Consider the following 13540-nt stretch of genomic DNA (forward strand, 5'->3'; position numbering starts at 1 on the left):
GCTTCCCATTCGACCGTCACCCCTTTACAGGAGAACCCGCTCTGCTCGGTTTTGGTGCCTCCTCTTCTCCACCACCTCCGCCTCCGCCCCTCCCTAAATCACCACCACCCCAAACTCCGCCACCACCATCTCCCTCGCTCCCGCACTCCTGCTCTACGCCGCGGCTGCTCAGGCCGTTGGTTGGCCGCATGGCGAACTTCGCTGTGCTGCCTTTTCGCTATCTGCCGGGGCCCCTCTCCATCAACCCTGGGCCGGCAGATCGGATTCAGCGCAGTGTCCTGGTCATCAGCGACCCGCCGTTGCAGCACGAGGAGTATGCCATCATCACCGTCAGCGCCGACATCCTCGACATCAATAATGAAGATATGCTTGATGAGGTTTGCACTATTCTGGCTAGGGATCATGGAGCTCCGGTTACATTTCCTAGAGTTTACCCCTTGGGAGTGGGTCTGGTTCGCTTTGGTTCACCTGTGATCCGTGATCGCTTGATTCATACTAGTCCCCATGCCCTGGATAGTGAGGAGGATATTACCTTTAGTGTGATCCGTCATGACGAGGGTCTGAACAGACGTGCGCCTGTGTTTCAGCATGAGGCCTGGGTTATGTTTTTGATGTTCCCGCTGGATTTTCAAACCACCTACTATGTCAATAAAGTTGTTTCGTTGTTTGGGAAATTACTTATGTGGCATAATCCTAGAGTCAATAAAGTCAGGGTTATTGTGAAAGTGCTGATTAAGGATTTGCGTTTGGTTCCGTTTAGCTTGCTTATGGCACAATCTGGGAACTTCTTTGGATCGGAAGGGGGATCATGGTCCATCCCAGTGTATATTCTAGATGGACGTGAGGTCGCTCCAGAGGCTGTTGGCAATGAAGACCCTGTCCCCCCTCTCAATGTTTCACCTCATCCTTACGAGCTGCCGTTCCTCAATGATCTGCAGCAGCATCATCTGAATCTCCAAGTATGGAATCAACAGAATGCTGATCTTGCATGGGAGCAGGAGGCTACAATGCCGGCAAATCAGAATCAGGAGGGATGGGGACAATGGCCTGTGGCGGCGCCACCACCGTCACCTGAAATTTACACTGGGGTCAGCTTCAGGGCTATGACTGGATATGATGGGCCGTCGATGCTGGATGGTGTTGTGCCTGAACACAATGTGTCTGACAATCCTGCGACTTGGTCCTCTGAATCTGAGTTTCTCTCGGAAGTGGAGGCTGCGGTCGATGCAGTGATAAATGGGACAGCATCAGGGGTGCTATCTTTCTCTCGTGCTACAGGTGAAATCATAGAGCTAGAGGTGGAAAGGTTGTCTGCTCTTTCTGTTGATGTTGGTATGTCTGGTGGTAGCCGTCGCAATTCTGGTCTTGTGGTTCTCGTGGCAGGTCTGCAGTTTTCCTCTGTCAGTTTTGCAGCCCTCATAGAGTCTCTGGGTAGGAATATTTATAGTGCATCACCAACCCTGGAGTATGCTGTCACTGATGCTGTGACTGCTGATGGTTTTCTGGCTGAACTAGATGTATGTCAGGCCGACGCTGGGCTTCTTTTCTGTCTTCGGCTTCGGGGATGTTTCTTCAGGGCTATGCTGTTCCGAGGCTTTTCAGGTATTCTGCCTGAAGAATTGGCGTTAAGGATGAACCTGAAGTCGCTCATGACTCCTTGGAAAGGCACCTGGACTGTGATTATTGATGAGTTAATGCTTGACAAAGAAGGGAAGGTGTTTTGGGCTGATGAAATTGGGTCTGAAGATACATCTGATTCATTTGCTATCTCCTGTGATACTGCTATGTCAAATAGTTCCCAAGATGGTGGAGGGGAGGTCATTTTGCCAGCTGTGCCTCGTAGAAGGGGTCGTCCTCGCAAGACTGAAACTCCACAGGTGGAATCTCAAGTGAAGAGAACCTTGCGTAGCAATAGCGAAGGGTACAATTATGAAATGATCCCTTATCGACCGCTCTCGACGCAAGGAGTCCAAGATTCCTGCAGCTGCTGCCCCGGCGGTTCTTCGATTGAAGAAATGCAGCGTATCGGGGTGGAGGAGTGCCGGATTGACCCGGCTGCTCGACGGTTGAGCGTCTGATGAAGCAGCGAGAAGGGAAGAAGCAGCACGAAGAGAAGAAGTGATCGGCCTTTCTTTATCTGTCTTTCTTCGTTTTGCTGTCTAAGTGTCTCTGTTTGTGTGTGTCGTGAACTGTCTGTGTGGTTGAACCTTTGTGTGTCGCGATGGTGTGTGATCGTGTTTGGAACATCTTATGTTGGAACATTCGGGGTATTAATGATCCACTGAAATGGCCGATTGTGCGTAACAAATTAGAAGAAAGATGTGCATCTATTATTTGCTTCCAGGAAACAAAAAAGCTAGCTTTTGATTCTAGTTTCATTAAAAAGTTTGCCCCTCGATGATTTGATAAATTTTCTTTTATCCCTGCGGAGGGAGCATCTGGTGGTCTACTAATCCTATGGGTTGGTAGTTTATTCTCGGGGAAAGTCATTTTGGAGGAGTGTTTTGGATTGGTTGTTGAATTCACCTCAAATATTTCAGCTGAAGTATTCACCCTGGTTAATGTGTATGGCCCTTGCTCGGGTATTGCTCGCGATAACTTTGTTGCTTGGTTATTCCATTTGGACATTGCAGATGATGCTTTATGGCTGCTACTCGGAGACTTTAACTTCTACGATTTGTAGAGAGCGAAATAAACAGGGGGCCAACTCGTCCGATATTGCAACTTTTAATGAGATCATTAGCTATCTTGGGCTCATTGAACTGCCGATCAAAGGACGATCTTTCACATGGAGTAATATGCAAGTGGATCCGTTGTTAGTCCAGCTTGACTGGTTTTTCACGTCCACGGCCTGGACTCTGAAATTTCCTAATACCCTGGTTAAGCCCTTAGCTCGTCCCACCTCGGATCATGTGCCTTGCATTGTCTCTATTGGGACTAAGATTCCGAAAGCTAGAGTTTTTCATTTTGAGAACTTCTGGATTCGTTTGCCGGGTTTCTTGGAAAAAGTAAAGTCCATTTGGGAGATTTCTTGTCCAGGGGACAGTGCTAAAAGGTTATCTGCCAAATTTAAATTGTTGCGTAAGGGTTTGAAACAGTGGAGCTCCAATTTTACTGTCCTGGACACTCTGATAGCTAACTGTAATGCGATTATTCTGCGCCTGGATAGTTTCGAGGAACTTAGAGCCCTACATATCTCTGAATGGAATTTTCGTAATATAGTAAAGGATAAATTGCAATCTTTATCGCTTCCGCAAACAGGAATATTGGAGAAAGAGATGTACAGCTCGCTGGGCTCGTCTAGGGGATGATAACACAGCTTTTTTTCACTCTATGGCTACTATCAGATATAGGAAAAACTTGATCTCTTCCTTGACGCGGGAAGATGGCTCGGTGGTTACTGACCATGGTGAGAAAGCTGGTCTCCTTTGGAATGCTTACCGTAGCAGATTGGGAGTCTCTATCCCGATTAACGCTCGCTTTGACTTCTCCAAATATTTTGAGCGTTTTGAGGGGTTAGATGTTCTATCTGTACCGTTCTCTCAGAAGGAAATTGATGAAGTGGTGATGCATATGTCAGGTGATAAATCGCCAGGCCCAGATGGTTTCTCTGGCATTTTCCTTAAAGTGTGCTGGCCAGTGGTAAAATATGATTTCTATAATCTCTGTCAAGAATTTTGGGAAGGATCTGTTAATCTACAGAGTATCAATGATTCTTTTATTACATTGATTCCCAAAATTCTGTCGCCTGAAGGACCAAGTGATTTTCGTCCTATATCTCTCCTGAACATATGCTTGAAATTGCTTACTAAACTGCTAGCTAATCGTCTTCAGACTAAAATCTTGGATATTGTGCATGATAACCAATATGGGTTTCTTCATTCAAGGAATATCCAAGATTGTGTCGGTTGGGCCTATGAGTACATTCATCAGTGCAAGCAAGCTGGGTCTCCTTCTATTATTCTCAAACTTGATTTTGCTAAGGCCTTTAACACAGTGGAACACGAAGCCATCCTGAAAGTGTTTGAAAACTTGGGCTTTGATCCTAGATGGTTGATGTGGTTAAAGATGCTTATGTCATCCGGGACCTCTGAAGTGCTTCTCAATGGGGTGCCAGGCAAAAAATTTAATTGTAGACGTGGGGTTCGACAAGGAGATCCTTTGTCTCCATTGCTGTTTGTGGGTGTTTCGGAATTATTACAAGCTATGGCTAATTATCTATTTCGTGATGGAACTATAAAAGCACCTCTAAACATCCCAAACCCTGACTTTCCCATTATTCAGTATGCGGACGATACTCTTCTAGTCATGCAAGCCTGTTCATTGCAGCTGTCAGCACTTAAGTCTGTCCTTGAAGATTTTGCTCAAGCAACGGGTCTCAGAGTTAACTATGCCAAGTCAGCTATTATGTCCATCAATATTTCAGATGATCTTCTTGCCTCTTTAGCAGCGTCCTTTGGCTGTCAGGTTGGTTCTTTACCTTTCACATACCTGGGTCTACCTATGGGCACGACTAAACCAACTGTCCAGGATCTTTCTCCCTTGGTGGGACTAGTGGAGCGTCGTCTGAATGCCAGTGCTAGGTTCCTTAACTATGGGGGCAGATTGCAATTTGTTAAATCAGTGCTGTCAACCTTGCCTACCTTTTATATGAGCTCCTTGAAGCTGCAAAAATCTATTCTGAATATTTGTAATAGAGCACAGAGACACTGTCTATGGGCTAAAGAGGAAGACTCCTCGTCTGTTAATGCATTGGCAGCCTGGTCTCTGGTTTGCCGCCCTAAAAAGCATGGGGGCCTGGGGGTTCGGAATTTGGAATTACAAAATAAGGCGTTGTTGATGAAGCAGATCCATAAATTCTATTCAAAAGCAAGCAACTCCTTGGGTATCTCTGGTTTGGTCTTTATATGGCGATGGAGTTCCACATGCAATGACCAAACGAGGATCGTTTTGGTGGAAAGATATCTTCAGCTTTGTGAATGAATATAGAAGCATCACACGTAGCCAAGTTCAAGGTGGAACTTCGACTCTATTTTGGAAAGATTTCTGGGCTGAGGGGGATCTGCTTTGTAATCAGTATCCACGACTGTTTTCATATGCTCTTGATGAGGACATTTCGGTCGCCAAGATGGCAAGGTTGGATCAGCTGAATTCTGGATTTGCTTTACCTCTCTCGGTTCAGGCATTCCAGGAATGGCAAGAGGTGACTAGGTTGATTGCTGACACTCCTATTTCGGACCATCTGCCTGATCAGCGCATTTTTTGCTGGGGTAGCAAATACACCCCTTCCAAGTTCTATAACTTCCTGTTCGCTGGTCTACCAAGTGATATTGCTCTAAATGAAATTTGGAACTCAAAGGCACTTCCTAAACTGAAAGTCTTTGTGTGGTTACTGTTCCTGGACAGACTCAACACGCGTGATATCATGCAATGAAAACATTGGCATCTTGAGTCAGGATACAATTGTGATGTGTGCAGCAACAATGTTCTTGAAACGAGTTCAAGCATCTATTCTTCGAGTGTGAATTTGCAAGTCACTGTTGGGAGTTTATCAATGTTCACTGGGATGCTTCTGTTGGGCTAAGCCAGAATTATATGACGGCTAAGGCAGCATTTACTGGCCCTTGTTTCTTTGAGGTGTTTGCATGTGCCGCGTGGAACATATGGAAAATCAGAAATGAGCTGATCTTTAATCATGTGCCAATTTCAGTTGCTAGATGGAAGGTGTGCTTCCAGAGTGATTTGTTATTGCATCAGTACAGAGTGAAAGCTACCAAAGTTCAACCCTTAGTTGAATGGATTGCTTCTTCCTTTCTGTAATCTTTTTCTTCTTTTGGAACTTCCTGCCACCTTGAACTTTTCGTGGGCCTTCAGTTAGGCAGTTGTAACTTTGTACATATTTCTTTATATATAAAAATTACACCGTAGGGGATTCCCCTACGGTAGAGGTGTCAAAAAAAAGGGAATATTCGAGAAGTTCCGCTACGGGAGATTTCCCAACCCTTTCCCCAACATTGTTAGAGGAGATGGAGTCTTTCACGGGCTTGCAGGGAAATTTTTACGAGGCGGAACTTCCGAAGATGCCATAGGGCGTGTGCACCAAGGGCATCTTCGACAAGTTCCGCCACGGGAGATTTCCCAACCCTTTCCTCCATCGATGGTGATGAAACTCTCCATCCATGTTGGCTTGTTGAGCTGCTTGCCATGGCGTATCGATGCTCCTTTTATAGGCACGGCGCCGCTTCTACATTGTCTTCTTCCTCCGACAGGCGTCGTGCGCTACATGTTTTATCTCATCGAGCAGGGCGTCCTTATCCTACCGACAGCTTTAGTACCGGTTGCACCCACCAGCCGGTACTAAAGGTTACCCACGCGTCCTTATCCCATTGACACTTTTGTTACATGACAGAAAAACCACCTTTAGTACCGGTTGCACCCACCAGCCGGTACTAAAGGTTACCCACGCGTCCTTATCCCACCGACACTTTTGTTACATGACAAAAAAACCACCTTTAGTACCGGTTGCACCCACCAGCCGGTACTAAAGGTTTGCCGTGTCATTGCATTCTTCCCTACTTTCTTCCCGCGCTTTTCACCGGTTCCCGCCTCCGTCTTCCCCGCCTCCGTCATCCCGCCTCTATATATGCAGGCTTGGCCTCCATTTACATATCACATCTAGACTCATATCCGCAAACCTCATCATTCTCTCCTATGGCTTCCATCGTATCTCTAACCCCCGAGAGGCGGAGGCGCTTTGCGCCTTGAACTACCCCTTCCCGCCGGGCTACCGCGTGCCGACCGGCTGGTTGCTCGAGCGTCGGAGGCGTACCGGTCCCTCCTGTCCCTCTAGGTGTGGCGCGCGAGATGGCCATCACGAACCACTACTACTTCGAGCTCATGCCGAGCAGCGGAGGAATCCCAAGTGGCATCCCGACTACGGCCCGACTTGGGAAAGCTTCTTCATCAATCGGCATGAGAGGGCGCTTGCCGAGCACGAGGAGGGCGGCCCACCTCCTTCGAACTTCAACAAGGCCGGCCGTCGGCTGTGGTGGCGCGGTCGGACTCTCCGGGCGTCATGGCCTACCGTGGCCCCCGCTCGCGCTACCCTCGGTCCCGGCCCATGCGTGCTCTCCCGCCGAGATTCGACTACCGCGACCCCGATGCCGGCGACGATGATGACGGCGACTACGACGACTACAGGTGGCGAGTACTATAGGGCTAGGCACGAGTATGACTGAATGACTCTAACAGTCAAATCTGGCCATGTACTTTTAATTCGAGTTCAATCGTAATAAAAATTTATTCCCGCCCTTTCTTTCTCGCCTTTTTTCTCCCACGCGCGGCGTCGTGGTGGGAAAGTTTCCCGCGGGACGTCGGGGCGGGAAACTTTCCCACGTGGACGACGTCGTGGCGGGAGTAAAGAAAAGAAGTAGAAAAGATATAGAAAACATATAGAAAATAATTAAAAAAAGAAAGAGAAAAGAAATAGAAAAGAAACAGAAAAGAAAAGGAAAAGAAATAGAAATAGAAAAAAATAGAAAAGAAAAGAAACAGAAAAGAAAAGAAAAGAAAAGAAAAAGAAAAGCAATAGAGAAAATAAATAGAAAAGAAAAGAAAAGAAAAAGAAACAAAAAAAGAAAAGAAAAGAAAAAGAAAAGAAAAGGAAAAGAAATAGAAATAGAAAAAATAGAAAAGAAAAGAAACAGAAAAGAAAAAAAATGAAAAACAATAGAAAAAATAAATAGAATAGAAAAGAAAAAGAAACAGAAAAAGAAAAGAAAAGAAACAGGAAAGAAAAAGAAAAGAAAAAGAAACAGCAAAAGAAACAACAAAAGAAAAACAAAAACAAAAAAACCCTTTGGTACCGGTTGGTGGTACCAACCGGTACAAAAGGCCCTCTCCCCTGTGTTATGACTTAGGCGCGTGGCAAAACTTTGCCAAATTTCAACACCGCCGCCGCGCGCGGAGACGAGCCCGAGCTCGCGAGCCGCCCGCGCTCGTCGCCCGCAGCTACTACCGTAGCCGCCGCCGTCGCCATCGCCGAAGCTCCACGCGCCGTCGCCGTCGTCGTTGCCGCGCAGCAGCGAGGCCACCGTTGCGCGCAGCGAGCAGGCCGGGTCGCCGTCGCCGCCGCGTCGCCCGCCGCTCCACCTCTCCCCGCGCCGGCAACCGAGGTGAGCACCCCCTCCTCTCCCCCCCTCGCGTCGCCTCCCTGGCCGCCGCAAGCCTCGCCGGGAGGAGCCCGCGCGCGCGTCGACTGCCGCGCCGCGGTCGCCGCCGGCCTCCCCTCACGCACTCCCGCAACGTGTTCGACGAAATGCCGCGCCGCCGCCTCCTCCCCTACCGCCTGCGCTGGCGCGTAAGACGGGGAACGCGCTCGCCTCCGTGTTCGAGGACGACGACGCCCAGCCTCGCGCGCTGCTTTTGGCCCTCGCCGCCCCTGTGCCTCGCCGGCGTCTTCGCGGGGTCGCCCAACGGCACCATGGACGCGGCCGTGAGCGCCAGATGGGGCGCGTCCACGACCACCGATGCTCCCCGATCCTCCGTGTCCCCCTTTTTTCGCGCGCTAGAATGTACCCGATGCTCTCCATCCCTTGAGCAGCGGCACTAGCGACACCACCGAGAACACCGCCGCCGTGGCCGCTCTCCGCCCTGCGATAGGAGCCCGACGCCGCGGTGGGGAGGGTGGTGCGGTGGTCGACAGAGGAGCCCGACGCCCGACGCCACCGTGTTGGGCTGCTGCTAGCTCGGCCGAGGGAAAAGAGAAGAGAGAAGAATGGGCTGGGCTGCTGCTAGCTTGTGCTTCTCTTTTCTTTTTCAAAACTGTTTTGTAAAGATGATTTGAAACTAGTTCAAACTAAATTTGAATTTTGAGTTCAGAGGTGGGAAGAGATAAAACAAGATAACTTTATTGTTTGTTAGTTTTGGTTTTAGGGTTTTGTTGAAAGAAAAGGAGAGGTAAGGTTCTCATTTTATAACCATATGAGAGGGAAGCACAAGATAGTTTTTATTTAAATAATTTTGAGCATGAGGGGCGCGCCGCCGAGTAGTGTTAGGCTCGAGAAGAGCGAGAGGGGCGCGCCGCCGAGTAGTGTTAGGGTCGAGAAGAGCGAGAGGAGGAGGGGGAACGCCGAGTCCGTGGCCGTGGCGCCGCGACATCGAGTCAATTGTTATCCATCTAGCAATCTGTTATATGATCATGACATGATGAATGAAATATAATTGCTTTCTTAATTTTGTAGTGACATTGAGGTATGGAGGACGGCACCTTCGTCCGAGATGAGGAGGGGGAAGAAGCGGTGCAGAAATTGATCTATGATAGTGCCCGTGGTTCGGAACCCGATGGAGATGACAACGAGTTCCAAGACTTTCTGAATGATTTCGGCGAGGGACTTGAGTCTGAACAAATTAGAAGAGACAACGAAGTGTCCATCACAAACTCCGGGGAGGTGTATATTTATGTATCAATTAGTCTATGTTCATCCCTAGATGCATTCATTTATTTGTATTGCACTTATTAACGAATAACTTTTTCTTTTAGCCTTCTGGATCATCCAGCAAGTATGTTAGAACAAAACGAGGCCCGACGCGGGTGCTAAAGGCGAGGGAAGGTTAGCCCTCACGGCATTCAAGGCTAATGGTGAACCAGAGCATCCCAAAGAGTTTTGCCGCAAATTTACAAGTCAAGCCGGAGTTGTTGTTAGGGACCATGTACCGATCAGCATTCAAGAGTGGCATAAGCCAAAGAACGCAGAGAGTGTTGCTAGTTATGTCAACGACACGATGAAAAAATTTCTTTGGGACACGCTACTGACAAAGTTCAGCCTACCGGAAGACATGGAAGAAGATGGCCATACAATTCCAGTCTTGGAAGAAAAATTTATGAGACAAATATAAGAATGAAGATCCAGTATTCGATGATAATCTAGTGAAGATAAAAGATCACTGGCCCGCATTTAAGAGGTATAAGCAATCGTCTACTTTTGTGTCCCGATCGAAGAAAAATACCGAAAATGCTTCAAAGAAGAAACTTCCACATCATTTGGCGTCAGGTGGCTACAAGAGTGCCATTCCGAAGTGGACAGCGTTTGAAAATAAACTGATGAATGCAGGAATCACTCCACAGACATGGGACTGGCCCGAACGGTCCAAGTTCTGGTTGTTCGCTCATGGGGCAGGGTTGGACCCAAAGACATGGCTGATCGTTGCGAAGGGAAAATGGAAGGAAAAAATTGAGGCAATTGTACCAAAGCTTGTAGATGCAATTGAAAAGGTCAGAAAGGGAGAGTACATTCCCGATCGAGAGAATGACGAGCTGACACTCGCTCTGGGGAACCCTGAACACGTTGGACGGGTACGAGCTCGCCCAGGTCTCACCATGAAGGAAGCGTGGCCGGACAGCGCTGACACTTATAGAAGCCGTTCGCGAAAGAAGAAGAAGGACGTCGACACGTTAACGGAATTGTTAAATAGGGTGGAGGCTCTTGAGAAAAATCGGAGGGCACCTCGATCAGCCGCTGTTTCTACAGGATCCACAAGCCGATGCTGCCCCATCTCTCGCGAAGAAGCGTTGTCGGTTCCTCGCATCTTGACGGATGTGGAGGAAGCTACCCCGTGGATTATGTCACGGAGAAGACAGATTGCGCGCTACATATGTTATTCAGGACCGCGTCCGTTAAGATGGCGGTCGGCTATGTGTACCCAAGTGAAGATGGAGCAATGCACCATCATATGCCCATTCCACCTGGTTGTGTTCGTGTCGGGGTGGATGAAGTTGTTCCGGGTTTTGAAACAAGTGGAGCTTGATATTCCTAGAGGTGAAGATGAGAGGACACCGGCCGATGTCAAGCACGGTTTCGCCCTATGGCCGAAGAAGTACGTCGTCCTTTTGCAAAGGCCACTGACTCCTACACATGAGCAGCAAATGCCATCGACTCCTCCTGGTGGCAGTCCTGGTGGCAGTCCTCGTGAGCAGTCAAGTCCACACCTACCTGAGAGGGACCCCAGCGTGAGTCCACCATCTCAAGATCCTCCGCGTAAGACAGCGTCCGTTAAGCATAATGGTACGCCGCCCAGGAAGAGATCAAGAAAGGAGAAACCACAGCCGCCCATTGAAAAGTTACCTTGGGAAAAAAGTGTCGAGGAAAACAGGGAAGCCGTTGAGGCCGAGGTGAAAATTTTGTTTGCACCGAAAGTGCCAGAGATACCTTTCGAGAAGACACTAGATCCGGTGAAAGTTGTGCGTACCGTTGAGAATCTATATGACCCTGTACCATCGCCGCCATCTGACTATGTGCGTTCTATTGAAAGGTCGTATGACAAGATGATCGAGGCGACAAAACCCGTTCAATCGGGTATCGTGGAGATAAAAGGGATACACCAAGTCTACCAGCTCGGACAACAACCCGTTAAATCGGTCGCCCTCTCAAGATGTTTGACGGGAAGCCCGTTCAAAGTTCTCTACAAGACACAACTGATTACGCCTTCGCTGAACGAGCATATCAATTTGTTCAAGGGATTGATTTGGTCGAGAATCTCAGGAAGCTACCAACATGTATTCGTAACTTGCATTCGTGGTACCTTAATGCCTCAAAGGAAGGGATCGAGACTATCATGGTGCGAGTTAGGGAAGAGCACTACATCCAGGAATATTGTGTGAATGTTGACTTCAACGAGCTTTTCCAGTTATACAATCTCCAAGCCCTCGACAAATCTATCATCAGTTCCTATTGTCTGTAAGTGACTTATTTAATTTGAGAAGTCTTTAGCTCAGCTCGTTCATTGTCTGCAGATTATAATCTTTTGTGCGCTATATTATGCAGATCGAAGATGCTCGAATGCAAAAGGGACGAAATCACGGACATTGGGTTCATTGACCCGCACACAATGCATGTTAAAACCATAGAAGATCCCCTCTATAACAAGGATACACCGGAGACTTTGCTAATGTTTTTGAAGCAACAACGTGACAAAAGGCTAATAATTTGGCCTTACAACTTCGAGTGAGTCTTACTGTCTTATAACACATTAGATTTTGCTCACCGTATGTCAAAATTTTAACTAATGACTTATATATATGACACTACATATTTAAACGTGCGTAGGTTTCACTTTATTCTTCTCGTCATCAATATGCAAATTGGAGAAGTTGAAGTCTTTGACTCACTAAGCAAAAAATCGGAACTATACTTGTCTTGTTATTTAATGCTCAAAAGGTAATTTTAATTCTTATCGGTTTGTTTCGTTAATTTCCTGCTATGAACTAATTGATTAGTCTTTTATGCATTTTCTTTTGTCGGGCAGCGTATGGGAAACTTTCATCAATGAAGATAAGTCCCATGAATGGACACCGAAGCTGCGATGGCGTGCGAAAGTAAGTAGTACTACCTAGGTCCACACACCTTTAATTATCATACTTGACTATTGTTTGATTGAATTATATTCTTGTAAAGAAATGCCCGCAACAACCAGAAGGGACTGATCTCTGTGGATTCTATGTTTGCGAGTACATCCACAGAATTGTCAGCGAGAGAATGAATAATGAAAGAAATAAAGAGGTACGGAAACAATATTCACAAATTTGTTTTCTTATCATAAGTTGTGCTGAGTTTCAGTAATAGTTGTTTCATGTATTCATTTGTATCTTATTCCTTTATAGTTGGCAAGAAAGCGGAACAAGCTCTCAATCGATGACCGCTTCATAGCAATAGGCGAGGAATTGGCGGGATTTTTCCTTCGGGACGTCATACCACCATTCGCAGAGTACCACTATGAATGAAGATGTACATGTTACATATATAGTTGACTCGAAGAGTACCACTATGCTACATGTAATAGACATATATAGAGTACGCCTCGGAGAATACCACTATGCATGAAGATCGATCTTCATGCATAGTGCTACTTAATTTGCGATCTTATGCAATTACATGTGTGTTATATTATATGCACCAACTTGCTATGCATCATCTTGATCTTCATGTACTACCTAAACCCAAACGCGTTTCTGGTGCATCGACGCGATATGAAACAAACCGATATCCCTAAACCCCTCCAAAAACCCTAAAACTTCAATTCTCCGCCGCGGCAGAGATTCGGGCAAATTCCTCGCGGGTGGGAACCTTTGGTACCGGTTCGTATTACCAACCGGTACCAAAACTCCTTGGCCCTGAGCTCTCCTGGTGGCCCACATGGAGGCCCCTTTTATACCGGTTCGTAAGAAACCGGTACGAAAGGGGGGGGGGCCTTTAGTGTCGGATAATTTATACCGGTTGCTCAACCGGTATGAATGCCCCTCTGAAACCGGTATTGATGAGAGGTTTTCTACTAGTGGGCTAGCCTTAATCGAATTAGTCCTCCATGATACCTGCCCGTGCCACCGCCAGTTAAGGGAGAACGACTGGCGGTGGCACGGGCAGGTATCATGGAGGACAATTCGATTGACTAGGAGGTTCATATTGCAAATATGCCAACATCCCATCTTTTACTAGATCACGCCCGTTCATTTCCCATCCAAATGTCCATATATAATGGGTCGGTG

This window comes from Lolium rigidum, chromosome 7 (genome assembly GCF_022539505.1).
Source record: "Lolium rigidum isolate FL_2022 chromosome 7, APGP_CSIRO_Lrig_0.1, whole genome shotgun sequence".
Classification (NCBI taxonomy): Eukaryota; Viridiplantae; Streptophyta; class Magnoliopsida; order Poales; family Poaceae; genus Lolium; species Lolium rigidum.